General features: G+C 39.4%; 1 pseudogene; it reads left to right on the top strand.

Moving 5' to 3' along the window:
* Positions 1-555: 555 nt before the first annotated feature.
* Positions 556-992, top strand: LOC114213443 (single-stranded DNA-binding protein, mitochondrial pseudogene; annotated as a pseudogene).
* Positions 993-19,305: the final 18,313 nt, after the last annotated feature.

Here is a 19,305-nt window from a genome sequence, read left to right as displayed (position 1 = left end):
ACAAGCAGGGGGAGTGGGAGAGGGAGAAACAGGCTTCCCGCGGAGCAGGGAACCCGATGCGGGGCCCGATCCCAGGACCCAAGGATCATGACCTGAGCCAAAGGCAGACACTTAATGACTGAGCCACCCAGGAGCCCCCTGAAAGTTCTTTCTTGGGAATTCACAGGGGAGGAAAAGTTCCACTGATAAAACTATTGCATTAATTTAATGATGATTTCATAGTCCAAGTAAAGAATAGGTCAAGTCAGTCATTTATCTTTTTAATTTCCTTTGGCATTCTAGACAAAACAAAATTTTAGGTTAGATTTAACTGGTTACTTAAATCAATCCACAAAATAAGAGAGGGATTAATAGAGACCAAAAGGAATGTGTTTGTATCTTTAAGTGATTTAATATACGGAAGAACAGAGATAAAACTGAAGAGGACTAGCACAGTAAGTCAAGTGGTAGGGAAAAAGAAAAGAATGTAAAAGTCAAAAGTCCAGTCCTAGTCCCAAGCTGTTCCAGGAAAAGCATCAGGGAGCAACTACACTCTAGGAAAAGCAAATAGAAGCCATGTTTTGAAGACCCGTATTACAGGTATTTCATGAGTTGTAAGACATGAATCTGAAATAGCTAGCAGCTTGGTTCTCAAAAGATCTCTGAATCATGAGCAGTTACTTAGGTGAGTGGGTCAGGATCTCGTCATGAGACAGGTGGAAGGGAAAAACCCAGCCAATATTTTCTCTAGCAACGAATGAGATGTGCAATCAGGGGAAATTTTCGTGAAACATACCAAGTGGGTGATGTCAGTCAAAAGACAATAAGGCACAGAATTTCAGTATTCTGATAAGGTCTCAGAGATGTGGCACATCGGTATGTGAAAAAGGGGTCCCAAACATATGCAGAAGGGAAAGTAGGCGATGGTGAATACACAGATAAAAACAATGTGAGCAACAACAATCATGGCTAATAACATATTTCTGAGTGACCAAACCAAAGACAAGGCATAGACAGACTGGACAATTCTTTGGCCATTGTTTGGTACAGTCTCATTTCCAAACCATGTAGAGTCTGTATAGTTCCTAAGGACAAGAATTAACATATTCTTTTATATATAAATTTTAAAAAGAGCTAAAAGTCCAGAGGGGAAAAAATGTAAAAATATGTTTTCACTTCAAGCTTTGATTTAGATATTTAAAGTGGGAAATGTTATTTTTTTTTAACACTGATTTAGGCTTATCACTGCCAAGATTTTTCATGGATCTTGTAATCTGAGATTATAAACTAAAAATAGAAGAAAAGAGGCTTACCTGGGAAACAAGACTCAAAGGAGTGTAGACTGTAATAAAGCATGAGGCTTCCCCAGGAATCAAGGTCTTTCTCTGTCTAGTAGAAACTTCAGTTTACTCTTTTGCCACATTATTCCCTCAACAAGTATTTACTAAGGCTTTGCAATGTGCCAGTTTATTCTAGGTCCAGGAAAATATGATGAATGGCTTTATTGTCTCCATTAGAGAAAAGGAAAGTAATATAGTTGGAAACCTTTGAACCCCCACTCTTATCCCACCTTCTAGGTTTCGACAGTTCTTTCTAATATTTTTTACTAGTATATATCACATTTGTTTTAGTAGAGTTATTTTTGCATGTGTTATTCCTTGTACTAGACCACAGACACCTTAAAGGTACAAACCATGTCATGCTCCTTGAGCCCTGATATGTTGTCTTCTATACAGCAGGTATTCAATATATGTTTAGTGAATTAAACGTTTAAAAAACATAGATATCATTTAAATTTTCATAAAACACACCTTCAATAGTGATTGTAGAGCAGGCAGAGGATGAAATTTCCTTTACTTGCTGTTGTGCTAGGACACAGTTAGTGTTACACAGTACCTTTCCTCAAAGAGCTATCATATTATTTCATTTATTTTCACGAGTGGCCTCAAAGGTGAGTAGAGACAGGTATTATTAACTCTATTTTTTTGAGGGGGGGAGGAGCAGAAGGAGAGGAAGAGAGAGAATCTCAAGCAGGCTCCATGCCCGGCATGGAGCCAGACCTGGGGTTCAATCTCATGACCCTGAGATCATAACCTGAGCTGAAATCAAGAGTCGGATGCTTAACCAACCAAGCCATCCAGCTATATCCTTAACTCTACTTTAAATATGGAACAGATCAGTAGCTGAAATCATACTAAATATCATTTATTTTATAGGGGAGAAATCCAGGTCAAGAACGCAGTTTTCATACCTCATACTTCAGTTGGTTTTTTTTCCCATAAGTTTCCACTATCTAATTAGCCAGTGTGCCTGGCCAGACACTCTCTCTATTTTGGTCATTGAGGTTGATTATATAGGGAGAGAAAACCTCACATTACTGTTCGCACACCAAATAATTCTTGCCAAATATCTATTCAAATGATCAGATCTGTATGTCGGTGAAATCACTTGAGAGTTACTTAATGCCATGTTCAGACATGAGATGCTTATACTGCATACAGATGTGCCAGATGGTGAGAAATAAAAACATCACCTTTTCATCTGTTTATACAATACGTATTTTAGAATATTTGAAATATTTATTATGTGCTAGGCACTGGGCAAAACTTCATTGAGTTTACAGTGTAGTGGGGAGATAAAAATAAGCAAGCAAACCCTTAGTGGGTTTAATTTAATAAAAATTATTAAATGCAATGAAAGAATCAAATATAGTACTATGACAGAGAACAAGGTGGAGAAGAAACCTATTTAGAAAGCGTAATTAATCCTCGTATCACCCTTAGGAAGTGATCATCAAGCTGAGAAGGATCCAGCCATGTGAAATTCCAGAGAAAGTATTTCATAAAGAAAGAATAGAATGAAAAAATAGTATAAAGTGGGTGAAATCCTAGAAATGAAAGTAAAAGGCAATGTGACCAGAACATAGTGAAAGATATGAGTTGAGATTCTAGAGATAAGGAAGAGTCACTCCGCACCAGGCCTTTTAGGCCAGTATATGAAGTTTGGATTTAATTCAAAGTGCAATGGAAATCCTTTGAAATATTTTAAAGCAGACAAGTAGCAAAATTTATTTTGAGAGATCATCCTGGATACTACAAAGAGAATAGATTGCGGGGAAAGGGTCAGTTAACAGAGTAGGGAAGCTTGGGAGATTGTTGAAGTAGCTCCAAGGATGACTATATTTATATGGCTTAAATTAGAGTGCTGGTAATTGTTGTGGAGAGCAGTGAAATATGAGATGTAATTTGTTAGTAAAACCTGTGGGACTTATTAATAGATTAGAAGTGGGGGGATTGGGAGAAGAAAGAATAAAGGATTTTTCCCAGGTCTCAGGAGTAAGCAGTGAGGAGAAATGTTGAACCATTTACTGACATGAAGAAGACTGTGGATGGAATAGGATCGGAAGACCAAGGCTAACTATGGGTTGTTCCTAGAATATCCAGACGAAAATATCAAATGGAGAGTTATATACATATAGGTGGTCTAAGAAAAGGTTGGGCCCAGAGATACAAATCATAAGTCACCAGCACACAGATGGCATTTAAATCTGTGGACACATGAAATCTACTACTGAATAAGGCCTTTGGCGGGGGGAAGGTCTATTACCAAACACTGAAGAGCCCAAACACTTAGAGATCAGTAGAGAGGGGGGGGAATCAGTAAGAGAGGCTGAGAAGAACAAAGGGATAGGAAGAAAACTAGGAAACAGAGACGTTACCAAGCAAGAGAAGGAGGCTGTAGGAGGATCCTCAGTGTCAAAGTACAAGGAGGGCAGAAAGCGTAGACTAGATTTGGCAACATGGATATGTCAGAGATCTTAACAAGAACGGTTTGGGAGAGATGCTGGAGGCAGAAGCCAGACTGGAGCAGATTTGACAAATGAAGAGCACTGGACATAGGGCTTAGAGAACTCTTTGGAAAAGGTTAGCAGTAGAAGGGCCATTCATGCGTTTGAGTCTTTTATTCATGTCACTCATTAAATTAATTAAGCAAAGAATGTCTAATTCTAGCAATGAAATTTTCTGATGTTCCCTTCAAGATATATGAGTTGCAAAATGTGCTTGGAAATGATGGAACGACTTGATCTGACATACAGAATTGTTGACAGCCAAATAATTGTAAAAGAATGTCCAAAAAATGATAATTTTTGTTTCAAAACAGTTGATTGTAGGCCATTTTTCTGTCAGTGGTTAAAAGAAAGGACTAATTGTCTATTGAGAATTTTGCTAGCATTTATTAATAAAACCTAAACATGAAAAAATAAGAATATATGTACCCTTTTTATCTCAGTGACAGGAAGCATATATATAATTAAACTAGGAGTTTCTTGGGGTCACTGAGGAGCACAGTCAGTGCTAAGCTAAAATATTTGTTCTCAAGATGCTTAAATGGAGATGTGACATCAGCACTTTTAAATTATACAGCAGGGTCAGCATGAATGATAGATTAAGATCTGTGAGAGTTTGAAGAAGCGTGAAGATACATTCCTTATGTGTTTTAATTAAACTTACATGTTATACAACAAAATTTTATGGATCTGAGCCTTTATATAACTATGACAAAACTGTAGAATACAAGTTAAAACAGATGCTTCATTGAGCCAGGGATATATTGTGAATGTTACAATGAAACCTCATTCTCGTATAAAAAGATATGATTTTCCTGCCAAGTTGTGCCTTTCAGAAGCATGGTGATACAATCTTTTCCAACATTTCCTTTTTATCCAGATAAAAGTTCTACAGGGAATATCATCTATTACAAAAGGAACAAAATTAAGTCCTGTAGCTGTTAGTGGTCTTTCAGGTGCAAGTGACAGAAGACAGAACTCAAAATAGCCAGTAGAAGAGGTAATCCCCCGGGTGCCTGGGTGGCTCAGTTGGTTAAGCGACTGCCTTCGGTTCAGGTCATGATCCTGGAGTTCCTGGATCGAGTCCTGCATTGGGCTCCCTGCTCAGCGGGGAGTCTGCTTCTCCCTCTGACCTTCTTCCCTCTCATGCTCTCTCTACCATTCTCTCTCTCTCTCAAATAAAAATCTTTAAAAAAAAAAAAAGAAAGAAAAGAGGTAATCCCCCCTGAATCACATGACAAAAAATGAGAGATGGAGCCTTGGCAAAGGTACTCCTAGGAAGGTGGACAATGGATATTATGCCATAAATAAGGAAGTTGCATTCCAATCAAACAGGATCAAAACCACATCATTGACTAACCTTTCTAAAAATTTACATGGGTTGTAGAGATAAAGACTAGAGAATAAAAACTATCTTTTCATTAGAATAGGCTACCACCACTAAGATAAAATGCCTTATCTAGGTCAATTCCTTTGAGAAAGTAAAATTTTAATTTTCCTTTTTTAAAATGATTTTAGGTATCTTTACTGAAATAAAGAGATTTCCTGCTGTTCTAATTAGCTTCTCATGTGCCTCCCCAGAGATTTTTCTGATGTATACACAAGTGTAATACATGAAAGGTTTACCTATATATTTAGAATAATCGCCATAAATCTGAATTTCTATCAGGGAACTAAAACTGTATATAAATTACTCTGACCTATCTTTCGTCTATAAGCAATGGGTTATCTACTAGTTAATATCTTTCTAATTAAATGATCTTTCAAGTTCTTCTCACTCTTAAAGGTAGAATTCCTAAATCTGTGTTATTTCAAGTAGAATACAACACATTATATTTTCATTTTTACCTAGGAAGGCTTGTATTAGCTAATCGAAAGAAATGAAACTCTGTGTAAGATTTATACCATATTGACTTTACCATATTTATACATATGAAAAAGTCCTCATGTGTGTATGCACATAGTGTCTTCTCAACTTGGAAAATATCTCTGGATGACAATCCTTGTACTAAGTGATGAATGAACAGAGATACTTTTTCATTTCCAAATATACCATCTTTGGGGTTTTTTATGTTAATTCCAGTATAGTTAATATACAGTGTTACATTAGTTCCACGTATACAATATAGAGTCCACAATTCTGTACTTTACTCAGTGCTTATCATGACAAGCGTACTCTTAATCCCCTTCACCTACTTCACCCTTCTCCCCACCCAACTCCTCTCTGGTAACCATCAGTTTGTTCTCTATAGTTAAGAGTTAAGAGTCTGATTTTTAGTTTGTCTCTTTTTTTTTTTCTGTTTTGTTTCTTAAGTTCCACATATGAATGAAATCATATGGTATTTGTCTTTCTCTGACTTACTTCACTTAGCATTATACCCTCTTGATCCCATCCACACTGTTGCAAATGGCAAGATTTTGTTCTTTTTTATGGCTGAGTAATATTCCATTGTATATATGTACCACTTCTTTATCCATTCATTTATTGATGGATACCTGGGTTGCTTCCATAATTTGGCTATTGTAAATAATGCTGCAATAAACATAGGGATGCATATATCTTTTTGAATTAGTGTTTTGTATTATTTGGATAAATACCTAGTAATGGAATTAATGGATCAAATGGTAATTCTATTTTTAATTTTTTGAGGAAGGTCCGTACTGTTTTCCATAGCGGCTGTACTAGTTTTCATTCTCACCAGCAGTGCACGAGGGTTCCTTTTTCCTCACGTCCTTGCCAACACTTCTTGTTTCTTCTGTATCTGATTATAAACAGGTATGAGGTAATACCTCATTGTGGTTTTGATTGGCATTTCCCTGATGATTAGTGATGTTGAGCATCTTTTCAAGTGTTTGTTGGCCATCTATATGTCTTCTTGAGAGAAATATCTGTTCATGTCTTCTGCCCATTTTTAATCGGATTATTTGTGCTTTGGTGTTGAATTGTATAAGTTCTTTTTTTATTTTTTAAAGATTTTTATTTATTTATTGAGAGAGAGAGAGGATGGTAGAGAGAGAGCATGAGAGGGAAGGAGGTCAGAGGGAGAGGCAGACTCCCTGCTGAGCAGGGAGCCCGATGGGGGACTCGATCCCAGGACTCCAGGATCATGACCTGAGCTGAAGGCAGTCGCTTAACCAACTGAGCCACCCAGGCACCCGAATTGTTTAAGTTCTTTATATATTTTGGATACTGACACTTTATGGGTTATATATCACTTGCAAATATCTTCTCCCATTGAGTAAATTGTCTTTTAGTTAAGTTGATTATTTCCTTCATTGTGCAGAAGCTTTTTATTTGATGAAGTCCCAATAGTTTATTTTTGGTTTTGTTTGTCTTGCCTCAGGAGAACATATCTAGAAAAATGTTGCTATGGCCGACGTCAGAGAAATTACTGCCTGTGCTCTCTTCTAGGATTTTTATGGTTTCAGGTCTCATATTTAGGTCTTTAAACAATTTCGAGTTTATTTTTGTGTATGGTGTAAGAAAGTGATCTGGTTTCATTCTTTTGTATGTTACCTGTCCAGTTTTCCCAACACCAGTTTGTTGAAGAGACAATCTTTTTTCCTTTGCATATTTTTGCCACTTTTTATCAAAAATTAATTGGCCATACAATCATGAGTTTATTTCTGGGCTCTCTATTCTGTTCTATTGATCCGTGTGTCTATTTTTATGCCAGTATTCTACTGTTTAGTACAGGTTTGTAGTAAATCTTGATATCTGAGATTGTGATACCTCCAGTTTTGTTCTTCTTTTTCAAGATAGCTTTAGCTATTTGTATCTTTTGTGGTTCTATACAAATTTTAAGATTATTTGGTCTAGTTCTGTGAAAAATGCTGTTGGTACTTTGATAGGGATTGCATTAAATCTGTACATTGCTTTGGGTAGTATAGACATTTTAACAATATTTGTTTTTCCAATCCCTGAGCATGAATATCTTTCCATTTGTTTGTGTCATCTTCAATTTCTTTCATCAATGTTTTATAGTTTTCAGAGTACGGGTCTTTCACCTCTTTAGTTAAGTTTATTCCTAGGTATTTCATTAATTTTGGTGCAATTGTAAATGAGATTGTTTTCTTAATTTCTTTTACTTCATTATTAATGTAGTAGATTTCTACAATAGAATGCAATAGATTTCTATACATTGATTTTGTATCCTGCAAACCTACTGAATTCATTTATTAGTTCTTTTAAATTTTTGGTGGTCTGTTGGGTTTTCTGTATAGAGTATCATGTCAACTGCAAATAGTGAAAGTTTTAATTCTTTAATTCTTCCTTACCAATTTAAATGCCTTTTATTTCTTTTTGCTCTCCAATTGCTGTAGCTAGGACTTCCAGGACTATGTTGAATAAAAGTGGTGAGAGTGGAAATCCTTGTCTTGTTCCTGACCTTAGAGGAAAAGCTCTCAGTTTTTCCCCATTGAAGATGATATTAGCTGTAGGGTTTATGTATATATATATATATATATATATAAAACCTTTATTATGTTCAGGTATATTCCCTCTAGACCTACGTTGTTGAGGGTTTTTATCATGAATGGATGTGTTGATTGGTTTGCGAATATCAAACCACCCTTGCATCCTGGGAATAAATCCCACTTGGTTGTGGTGAATGATTTTTTTTAAAAATATTGTTCGATTTGGTTTGCTAGTATTTTGTTGAGGATTTTTGCATCTATGTTCATCAGAGATATTGGCCTGTAGTTCTCTTTTAATGTCATATCATTATCTGGTTTTGGTATCAGGGTAATGCTGGCCTCATAGGATGAATTTGGAAATTTCCTTCTTCAATTTTTTGAAATAGTTTGAGAATAGGTATTAACTCTTTAGATATTTGATAGAATTCACCTGTGAAGCCATCCGCTCCTAGATTTCTGTTTGTTGGGAGTTTTTTTATTACTGTTTATTTCATTGCTGGTAATCAGTCTGTTCAAATTTTCTATTTCTTTCTGGCTTGGTTTTGAGAGGTTATATGTTTCTAGGAATTTATCCCTTTCATTGAGGTTGTCTAATTTGTTGGCAGATAATTTTTCATAATATTCTCTTATAATCCTTTGCATTTCTGTGGTGTTATTTCTCCTCTCTCACTTCTGATTTTATTTGAGTCCTCTTTTTTTTTTTCCTCAGTGAGTCTGGCTAAAGGTTTATCAGTTTTGTTGATCCTTTTGAGGGGCTTGGGCGGCTCGGTCGGTGAAGCATCCAACTCTTGATTTCAGATCAGGTCGAGAGATCAAGCCCCGCATCAGGCTCCACACTCAGTGGGGAGTCTGCTTGAGATTCTTTCCGTCTCCCTCTGCCCCTCCCCCTGCTCTCATGCTCTCTCGCTCTCTAAAATAAATAAATAAAACTTTAAAAAAATTTGTTGATCTTTTCAAAGAACCAGCTCCTGGTTTCATTGATCTGTTCTATTGGGCTTCTTTTTTTTTTTTAAGTTTCTATTTCGTTTATTTCTGCTCTAACCTTTATTATTTCTTTCCTTCCCTGGTTTTGGGTTTTGTTTTTCTTTATCAAGCTCCTTTAGGTGTAAGATTAGGTTGTTTATTTGAGATTTTTCTTGCTTCTCAATAGGCCAGTATTGCTCTAAATTTCTCTCTTAGAACTGATTTTGCTGCATCCCAAAGATTTTGGACTGATGTGTTTTCATTTTCATTTGTCTCCATGTATTTTTTTAAATTTCTTATTGTTATGTTAATCACCATACATTACATCATTAGTTTTGGATGTACCGTTCCATGATTCATTGTTTGTGCATAACACCCAATGCTCCACGCAGAACGTGCCCTCTTTAATATCCATCACCAGGCTAACCCAATCCCCACCCCCCCAAAACCCTCAGTTTGTTTTTCAGAGTCCATCATCTCTCATGATTCGTTTCCCCCTCCAATTTCCCCCCTTCCTTCTTCCCTTCCTGCTATCTTCTTCTTCTTTTTTTTTCTTAACATATATTGCATTATTTGTTTCAGAGGTACAGATCTGTGATTCAACAGTCTTGCACAATTCACAGCACTCGCCATAGCACATACCCTCCCCAATGTCTATCAATCAGCCACCCCATCCCTCCCAGCCCCCATCACTCCAGCAACCCTCAGTTTGTTTCCTGAGATTAAGAATTCCTCTTTTCAGTGAGGTCATATGATACATGTCTTCCTCTGATTGACTTAACTCACTCAGCATAACACCCTCCAGTTCCATGCACGTCACTGCAAATGGCAAGATCTCATTCCTTTTCATGGCTGCATAATATTCCATTGTGTATATATACCACTTCTTCTTTATCCATTCATCTGTCAATGGACATCTTGGCTCTTTCCACAGTTTGGCTATTGTGGACATTGCTGCTATAAACATTGGGGTGCACGTACCCCTTCGGATCCCTACATTTGTATCTTTGGGGTAAATACCCAGTAGTGCAATTGCTGGATCATATGATAGCTCTATTTTCAACTGTTTGAGGAACCTCCATACTGTTTTCCAGAGTGGTTGCACCAACTTGCATTCCCACCAACAATGTAGGACGGTTCCCCTTTCTCCGCATCCCCGCCAACATCTGTCATTTCCTGACTTGTTAATTCTGACTGGTGTGAGGTGATATCTCATTGAAGTTTTGATTTGGATTTCCCTGATGCCGAGTGATGTTGAGCACTTTTCCGTGTGTCTGCTGGCCATTTGGATGTCTTCTTTGGAAAAATGTCTTTTCATGTCTTCTGCCCATTTCTTGATTGGATTATTTGTTCTTTGGGTGTTGAGTTTGAGAAGTTCTTTAGAGATTTTGGATACTAGCCCTTTATCTGATATGTCATTTGCAAATATCTTCTCCCATTCTGTCGGTTGTCTTTTGGTTTTGTGGACTCTTTTGCTATGCAAAAGCTTTTTATCTTGATGAAGTCCCCATAGTTCATTTTTGCCCTCGCTTCCCTTGCCTTTGGCGATGTTTCTAGGAAGAAGTTGCTGCGGCTGAGGTCGAAGAGGTTGCTACCTGTGTTCTCCTTTAGGATTTTGATGGACTCCTGTCTCACATTGTGGTCTTTCAACAATTTGGAGTCCATTTTTGTGTGGTGCAAGGAAATGGTCCAGTTTCATTCTTCTGCATGTGGCTGTCCAATTTTCCCAACACCATTTGTTGAAGAGACTGTCTTTTTCCATTGGACATTCTTTCCTGCTTTGTCAAAGATTAGTTGACCATAGAGTTGAGGGTCCATTTCTGGGCTCTCGATTCTGTTCCATTGATCTATGTGTCTGTTTTTGTGCCAGTACCATACTGTCTTGATGATGACAGCTTTGGAATAGAGCTGGAAGTCCGGAATTGTGATGCCGCCAGCTTTGCTTTTCTTTTTCGACATTCCTCTGGCTATTCGGTGTCTCTTCTGGTTCCATACAAATTTTAGGATTATTTGTTCCATTTCTTTGAAAAAAGTGGATGGTATTTTCATGGCGATTGCATTGAATGTGTAGATTGCTCTAGGTAGCATTGACATCTTCACAATGTTTGTTCTTCCAATCCATGAGCATGGAGTGTTTTTCCATTTCTTTGTGTCTTCCTCAATTTCTTTCATGAGTATTTATAGTTTTCTGAATACAGATCCTTTGCCTCTTTGGTTAGATTTATTCCTAGGTATCTTATGGTTTTGGGTGCAGTTGTAAATGGGATCAAATCCTTAAATTGTCTCTCTTCTGTCTTGTTGTTGGTGTATAGGAATGCCACTGATTTCTGTGCATTGATTTTATATCCTGCCACTTTACTGAATTCCTGTATGAGTTCTAGCAGTTTTGGGGTGGAGTCTTTGGGTTTTCCACATAAAGTATCATATCATATGCAAAGAGTGAGAGTTTGACTTCCTCTTTGCCAATTTGGATGCCTTTGATTTCTTTTTGCTGTCTGATTGCTGTGGCTAGGACTTCTAATACTATGTTGAATAGCAGTGGTGAGAGTGGACATCCCTGCCGCGTTCCTGACTTTAGGGGGAAAGCTCTCAACTTTTCCCCATTGAGAATGATATTCGCTGTAGGTTTTTCATAGATGGCTTTTATGATATTGAGGTATGTACCCTCTATCCCTATACTCTGAAGAGTTTTGATCAAGAAGGATGCTGTACTTTGTCAAATGCTTTTTCTGCATCTATTGAGAGGATCATATGATTCTTGTTCTTTCTTTTGATAATATATTGTATCACGTTGATTGATTTGTGGATGTTGAACCAACATTGCAGCCCAGGGATAAATCCCACTTGGTCATGGTGAATAATCCTTTTATGTACTGTTGGATCCTATTGGCTATTATTTGGTGAGAATTTTTGCATCCATGTTCATCAAGGATATTGGTCTGTAATTCTCCTTTTTGGTGGAGTCTTTTTCTGGTTTTGGGATCAAGGTAATGCTGGCCTCATAAAACGAGTTTGGAAGTTTTCCTTCCATTTCTATTTTTTGGAACAGTTTCAGGGGAATAGGTATTAATTCTTCTTGAAATGTTTGGTAGAATTCCCCTGGGAAGCCATCTGGCCCTGGGCTTTTGTTTGTTGGGACATTTTTCATGACTGCTTCAATTTCCTTAGTGGTTATAGGTCTGTTCAGGTTTTCTATTTCTTCCTGGTTCAATTTTGGTAGTTGATACATCTCTAGGAATGCATCCATTTCTTCCAGGTTATCTAATTTGCTGGCATACAGTTGCTCATAATATGTTCTTATAATTGTTTGTATTTCTTTGGTGTTGGTTGTGATCGCTCCTCTTTCATTCATGATTTTGTGGATTTGGGTCCTTTCTCTTTTCTTTTTGATAAGTCTGGCCCGGGGTTTATCAATCTTGTTAATTCTTTCAAAGAACCAGCTCCTAGTTTCGTTGATCTGTTCTACTGTTCTTCTGGTTTCTATTTCATTGATTTCTGCTCTGATCTTTATGATTTCTCTTCTCCTGCTGAGTTTAAGCTTTGTTTGCTGTTTTTTCTCTAGCTCCTTTAGGTGTAGGGTTCGGTTGTGTATTTGAGTCCTTTCTTGTTTCTTGAGAAAGGCTTGTATTGTTATATACTTTCCTCTCAGGACTGCCTTTGCTGTATCCCAAAGATTTTGAACAGTTGTGCTTTCATTTTCATTGGTTTCCATGAATTTTTTTAATTCTTCTTTAATTTCCTGGTTGACCCATTCATTCTTTAGTAGGATGCTCTTTAGCCTCCATGTATTTGAGTTCTTTCCGACTTTCCTCTTGTGACTGAGTTCTAGTTTCAAAGCATTGTGGTCTGAAAATATGCAGGGAATAATCCCAATCTTCTGGTACTGGTTGAGACCTGATTTGTGACCTAGGATGTGATCAATTCTGGAGAATGTTCCATGGGCACTAGAGAAGAATGTGTATTCCGTTGCTTTGGGCTGGAATGTTCTGAATATGTCTGTGAAGTCCATTTGGTCCAGTGTGTCATTTAAAGTCTTTATTTCCTTGTTGATCTTTTGCTTAGATGATCTGTCCATTTCAGTCAGGGGGTGTTAAAGTCCCCCACTATTATTGTATTGAGTCAATGTGTTTCTTCGCTTTTGTTATTAATTGCCTTATATAATTGGCTGCTCCCATGTTAGGGGCATAGATATTTACAATTGTTAGATCTTCTTGTTGGGTAGACCCTTTAAGTAGGTTATAGTGTCCTTCCTCATCTCTTATGACAGTCTTTGTTTTAAAATCTAATGTGTCTGATATAAGGATTGCCACCCCAGCTTTCTTTTGGTGTCCATTAGCATGGTAAATGGCTTTCCACCCCCTCACTTTCAATCTGGGGGTGTCTTTGGGTCTCAAATGAGTCTCTTGCAGACAGCATATTGATGGGTCTTGTTTTTTTAATCCATTCTGATAGCCTGTGTCTTTTGATTGGGGCATTTAGCCCATTTACATTCAGGGTAACTATTGAAAGATAGGAATTTAGTGCCATTGTATTGCCTGTAAGGTGACTCTTACTGTATATTGTTTGTATTCCTTTCTGGTCTATGCTGCTTTAGGCTCTCTCTTTGCTTAGAGGATCCCTTTCAATATTTCTTGTAGGGCTGGTTTCGTGTTTGCAAATTCCTTTAGTTTTTGTTTGTCCTGGAAGCTTTTTATCTCTCCTTCAATTTTCAATGAGAGCCTAACTGGATATAGTGTTCTTGGCTGCATATTTTTCTTGTTTAGTGCTCTGAAGATATCATGCCAGTCCTTTCTGGCCTGCCAGGTCTCTGTGGATAGGTCTGTTGCCAATCTAATGTTTCTACCATTATAGGTTACAGATCTCTTCTCCCGAGCTGCTTTCAAGATTTTCTCTTCGTCTCTGAGACTCGGAAGTTTTACTATTAGATGTCGGGGTGTTGACCAATTTTTATTGATTTTGAGAGGGGTGCTCTGTGCCTCCTGGATTCTGATGCCTGTTTCCTTCCCCACATTAGGGAAGTTCTCTGCTATAATTTGCTCCAATATACCTTCTGCCCCTCTCTCTCTTTCTTCTTCTTCTGGGATCCCAATTATTCTAATGTTGTTTCGTCTTATCATATTGCTTATCTCTCGAATTCTGCCCTGGGATCCAGTAGTTGTTTATCTCTCTTTTTCTCAGCATCTTTATTTTCCATCATTTGGTCTTCTATATCACTGATTCTCTTTTCTGCCTCATTTATCCTAGCAGTTAGTGCCCCCATTTTTTATTGCACTTCATTAATAACCTTTTTGATTTCAATTTGGTTAGATTTTAGTTCTTTCATTTCTCCAGGAAGGGTTTCTCTAATAACTTCCATGCTTTTCTCAAGCCCAGCTAGTATCTTTAAAATCATGATTCTGAACTCTAGGTGCAACATCGTACTAATGTCCGTATTGAGTAGGTCCCTGGCAGATGGTAGTACCTCTTGTTCTTTTTGCTGAGGTGATTTTTTTCGTCTTTGCATTTTGTTCAGAGGAGAATAGATGAATGAGAGAACAAAATGCTAACAGGTTAACAACGTCCCCAGCAAATACACTCTAAATAAATCAGAAAAGACCTGAAACCAGGGGGAAAAAAAGGGAAAGAAAGAAAAAAGAAAGAGAAAAAAAGAAAAAAGAAAAAGAAAAAGATAAAAACAATCAAAAACAGAACAAAACAAAAAAAAATCAGAATATGATCAAATATGATCAGGCTAGTGCATAGATCAGTGCCACACACTAGATTTTGTGTGTACTTTGGTCTGTTAGAAGAAAGTGCCTCCTAAAATTTTAAAGAAAGAAAGACTTATGTATGTACAAAATAAGGGTTGATACAATGAAGGGATGGAAGATGACTGTAAAGATGAAAATTATAAAAGATTTTATAAAAGGAATTGATAAGATAAGAAGTTGTTTGAAAAAAGATAGGAGATTTAAAAAAAAAAGAAAAAAGAAAGGGAGAGAATGTGATCAGGTAGGAGACTAGAACAAAGCCATACACTAGTGATTTAGGGTATATTTTGATCTGTTAGAAGAAACTGTATCTCAAAATTTTAAAGAGAGAACAACTTATATATATATATATGCCAAAAATAAGGGTATCTACCATGAAGGGATAGACTATGACTTTAAAAATGAAAAATAAAAAATGTTTTTTTCAAAAAGGGATTGATAAGATGTTGGTTGAAAAAGGGAAAAAGAAAAATTAAAAAAAAAAACAGTTAAAAAATTAACTTTGAAAAACTAATGAATCATGGTAAAAAAGCCATGAATTCTATGTGCAGTATTCCCCTAGCGCTGGAGTTCTCCCATTCTCCTTGATGGGTAAACTTGGTCTTGGCTTGCTGGCTGTTCGTGCTGATCTTCTGGGGAGGGGCCTGTTGCCGTGGTTCCCAAATGTCTTTGCCGGAGGCGGAATTGCCCCGTCCTTGCCAGTCTGGGCTAAGCAAGCTGCTCGGGTTTGCTCTCAGGAGCTTTTGTTCCCTGCAAGCTTTCTGTACAGCTTTGGAGGACGAGAGTGAAAATGGTGGCCTCCCAATCTCCACCCGGAGGAGCAGAGAACTTGGGGCCCCGCTCCTCAGTGCGCCCCCAGAGAAAAGCAGTCAGTCACTCCCGTGTCCCCGGTCTCCGGCCGCACTCCGTGCTCACCTGGCCTGTGACCAAGCGTTTCTATCTCTGGCACCTGACCCCGTGTGGAGTCTCCAAACCCAGCAGATCCCTGCAGTGCACTCTCGCGCCGCTCCTCCTGGGGGAGGAAGGGGAGTCTCCCCAGCTCTGCTGCTTGTTGGGTCCCTGCTGGAGGAGCAGTGGCCCGACTGGGCCGTGGATCACAGTTTATGGCAACCCCGAGCTGAGAGCCTGCCCCTCGGCTCCATCTCTGCAGCCGGCTTCCCCGCCCCAATACCTGGGAGCTCTGCCGCACTCAGGCACCCCCGGTCTTTCTGTGACTACGAGGGTCCCTAGACCACACTGTCCTGCGAGGGTTCCACCCCCCGCTTAGCCACTGGAGCGACGTCCCTCAGTGGAACTGACTTCTAAAAGGTCCGATTTTGTGCTCCGCGGCTCTATCACTTGCCAGAAGTGGCCGACGGAGGCCCCTCCCCCGCCGTCTATCCTCCCGAATATCGCCTCGGATTCACTTCTCCGCACGTCCTACCTTCCAGTAAGTGGTGTCTGTTCAGAGAGTTGTTGCTATTCTTTTCTTCGATCTCCTGTTGAGTTCGTAGGTGTTCAGAATGGTTTGATCCCTATCCAGCTGAATTCCTGAGACCAGATGAAATCCAGGTCCCCTACTCCTCTGCCATCTTGCTCCGCCCCCTGTCTCCATGTATTTTTTGATTTCTAATTTGATTTCTTGGTTAAACCATTCATTGTTTAGTAGCATGTTATTTAACCTCCATGTATTGTGCTCCTTCCAAATTTTTTCTTGTGGTTGATTTCTAGTTTCACAGTGTTGTGATCAAAAAAAGGTGCATGGTAATGACTTCAGTCTTTTTACATTTGTTGAAACTTGTTTTGTGGCCTAAGATGTGACCTATTCTGAAGAATGTTCCTTGTACACTTGAAAACAATGTATATCTGCTGTGTGTTGCATGTGCACTACTGTTGTGACTAAGCCATGTTTGCCTTCAGTCCAGTTGGTCTGCAATGGCTGTCTGCCTGTTGTGGGCAGGGGTTGGTCCCTATGTTGTTAATGCGCCAGTCTAGGGCCACCTTGGGCTTGAATTGAGTCAGATCAGTCATTTGCCAGAGATGCAGTAGCACCAAACTGCCAGGGTTGTTTGTACTGCCATGCTTGTGGCACCACTTTGGATGTGCTCAGGCCAAGGGTATATTAGAGGGGGTGAGTCCTCAAGAGAGCACAAGGGAGGGGTGGGGGGTAGAGCGCTGGTCTGCTGTGGGAAGGGAGCTGCAGTCACCCAAGAAAACTCCTGTCCAGGCTGAGATGCAAGGGGCATTTCCACAGGAGAACATGAGGGCAGGTTGTGTGGTGCCAGCAAGGTCTATGTCAGCCCTCTGCAGGAGGAGACCTGCACCTGCCAAGGAAAACTCTACTGGGAAGGGACATTTCTGCAGAAGAATGCAGGCTTGGGCATGCACTTGTAACAAGGTTTGCACAGGTCTGTCGTGAGAGGAGATTTGGCGCCGAGGCCATGATGGAGAGGGCAATCCAAAAAAGTGCAAGGAGGTGGGGCACGTTGATAACTAGTTAGCTGGAGAGTGTGGGTGCAGCACTGTTTCCTGCAGGTGGCCATGTGTTTATTCTGGGGATGGGGATGGCAAACGGTGCCTGGCAGCTCTTTTGTTCCTGGAGAAGTCTCCCAAAGATCCCTGCCCCTCCAACACATGCTCTGAGATCAGTAAACAAATCTCCCTTCCATGTACCCCAGGTGTTTTTCAAACTGCCACTTTTATGCTGTATCTCCATGGGGCTATGTGTTTTGCTGTCTCTTTAAGGGTGAAGACTCAGTTTCCCATCACTGTCCCTACTCTCCCAGAGCCAAGCTTCCTGATTTTTAAAGTTCCCAGTGTTAAGCCCCACTGATTGTTGGGCTCCTCTGGTTTTGGAAGTCAAATGTTATGGGCATTCGTCTTACCCATGCAGGATCCCCATGCCTAGGGTACCTGGCTTGAGGATCTGCTCATCTCCTCTCTCTACACCCACTGTGTCCCTCCCTCCCTTGGACAGCCCCTCAGGTCTGTTCGTCTTTCCATCCCATCACTTCCCTTCCTACCCTCTTCAGTGTGGCCTTTCTCTCTACATTTAGCTGTCAAGAGTTTGTTCTGGCAGTCCTTGGGTCATTTTCATGTGTGTGTTATCTAGTTATATCCACGGGAAGAGGTGAGCTTAGGATCCTCTTACTAGGCATCTTCCCACTTTCTCCCACCATCTTATGGTTTGAATCCCATTTTCAAAAGTTAGATATTTTAAAAGTAGTTAAGACCCTGTTTCTCTTCTCTGACATTCCCCCCACTTTGTCTTTTATCTGATGATGTTAGATCAGCTGTGGCCACTTTGGCAATCTAGCTAAGGAGATATTCAGTGGTTATATTTAGCTCACATACGAAGAAGATTGATATAGAATTCCCAAAATTTGACAGCTACTAAAAATGTATGTGACAGGGGCGCCTGGGTGGCTCAGCGTCTGCCTTTGGCTCAGGTCATGATCCCAGGGTCCTGGGATCGAGCCCTGCATCGGGCTCCCTGTTCAGCAGGAAGCCTGCTTCTCCCTCTCCCACTTTCCCTGCTTGTGTTCCCTCTCTCGCTGTCTCTCTCTCTGTCAAATAAATAAAATCTTAAAAATAAATAAATAAATAAATAAATAAATAAATAAATAAATAAATGTATGTGATATAACCAATAACAATTTGTGAAACTATATTATCAATAAAAACAAAAACACAAAATTATTTGCTTCTGGCCCTGGCAGAGTAATGGGCTACAGACTTACCCTGCCATAAAGACAACCATATCCCTGGATAAATAGGTGACAGAACTGCTTTCAGACATTAGACTACCAACAGAATTGTAATTCTTGGGAGAGGGAAAGCTCTAGGGGTGAGTCACCCTTTTGCCCTGGCTTCTTATCAGAGAGCATTGTCCCTTCCTGAAGCAGGGAGTTGAGGCCCAAGCAGAAAGCAATGGTCTTGCTGAGCCTTGGTAGATTGGCTGGAATTTGCTGAACAGGATGTCAGAAGGGCAGAAGCTAGAAGAAGAAGCAGATATGGCATCCCCATAGGGCTTTGGAGGGGGCTGGGCTGCACATGTGCAGAACAAAATTCTGCAAGGCCTAACAAGAAGGAGTGGCTCTGGGGTCAAAAAGTGAACTGAGAGGCCACATATTGTATAGTGCTGGGAAATGTTGAGTTCTCACCCAGAGTGGACAGACCTTGCTAAGCCTCGAAGTCATTCAGTTGAGACCCAAAAAAGCTGCACATACGAGCTGTATGTGTACGAGCCGTACACATACATGCTGTAGGACAAAGAACAAAAATACTCAAGAAGAGCAAAAGATGTGAGAATGTCAGGGCCTAATCCATACGTGTGTTAAATTAAAAAGCTTCAAGGTGAAGAAGCAGCGT

This window comes from Eumetopias jubatus, unplaced genomic scaffold, assembly GCF_037043125.1.
Source record: "Eumetopias jubatus isolate StellerSeaLion01/CBP00866 unplaced genomic scaffold, mEumJub1_p1.0 scaffold_15, whole genome shotgun sequence".
Lineage (NCBI taxonomy): Eukaryota > Metazoa > Chordata > Mammalia > Carnivora > Otariidae > Eumetopias > Eumetopias jubatus.
This window is presented reverse-complemented; position numbering and strand designations above follow the sequence as displayed.